Source organism: Charadrius vociferus, unplaced genomic scaffold, assembly GCF_000708025.1.
Source record: "Charadrius vociferus isolate BGI_N301 unplaced genomic scaffold, ASM70802v2 scaffold838, whole genome shotgun sequence".
NCBI lineage: Eukaryota > Metazoa > Chordata > Aves > Charadriiformes > Charadriidae > Charadrius > Charadrius vociferus.
The window spans coordinates 92,873-94,218 of NW_009649487.1; positions in this window are offsets into that span (position 1 = coordinate 92,873).

A 1,346-nucleotide genomic window follows, 5' to 3' on the forward strand; every position below is an offset into this window, starting at 1 on the left:
CCCGGAGAGCTTCCCCAGGGATGTGGGACATCGGGGATTCGCCTCAGGGACGGGGCACGGTGCACCGGGTACCCGGCGGGATGGCGGGTGTCGCGTCCCAGGGAGCTTTCCCGGGGATGCAGGACACCGGGGGTTGTCCCCGGGGACAGGACACAGTGCACCGGGTACCCAGCGGGATGGCGGGTGTCGTGTCCCAGGGAGCTTTCCTGGGGATGCAGGACACCGGGGGTTGTCCCCAGGGACAGGGCACGGTGCACCGGGTGCCCTGCGGGACATCACGCATCACGCCCCAGGGACCTTCCCGGGGATGCAGGACATTGGGGATTGTCCCCAGGGACAGGGAACGGTGCACCGAGGTCCCTGCGGGACGCCAGGCATCGCGCCCCAGGGACCTTCCCCGGGTGTTGGGTGGTGGGGACCTTCCTTGGGGACAGGGCATCGTGCCCCGGGCACTTTGCCGGAATGTAGGACAGCGAGGACCTTCCCCAGGGTGCGCTGGGGACCATCCCCAGCGTGTAGAGGTGAAGGCACCTTCCTTAGGGACAAGGGACCGTGCCAGGGTGGAGGCATCTTCCCCAGGGACAGAGCGCCAGCCACCCTGCGGGGGTGTGGGGTACCACGTACCCTCCCCGGGGACAGGGCACGGCGCACCGGGTACCCCGCGGGCTGTCGGTACCCCTTTCCCCTCTGAGGCATCGCGTCAGCTCTGCCGCCGGCTGCAGCAGGGCTGTGGGACACCCCCCCACCCAAACCCACCCCAGGGTGCCCACCACCCCGGGGTGACCTTGGGCGCGGGGAGCATGGCGGCACCGTATTCATCACCGTTATGTGTTGTTTCTTTCTGCTTTCCAGTGGTTATTGAAGATGATAGAATTGATGATGTGCTGCAAAATCTCTCGGAAAAGGCCCCTCCCGGTGTTTAAAGCCTCCCCGGGGATGCTCGGCTGAAGCTTGGGGAGGGGGTTCCGAGGGGAGGGGGGGTGTCTGGGTTTACCACGGCACAGGTTATCGGCAAAAAATAAAAGCCCCGCAACACCGCAACACCGCCGCGAGCGCGCCGAGAGAGCGCTTGGAGAGCCGTCCTCGCCAGCCAGCGATTCCCACCGCCCGGCACCGCGTCCTGCCCCTCCAGGAGACGCGCGGAGGGGAGGGCGGCCAGCGAGACAAAGCCCAGCCACAAATAAAAAAAAATATATATATAATAAATAATAATAAAAAAAAATTACTAATCGGAAAAATAATCACCCGCTCCCCCAAACCCTCACCCCCCCCCCAACTGGCCGACGTGAGGGATGAACGGAGACGTCACGCCGCGGCTCTGAATTACTCGGGATTTCTTGTCTGGG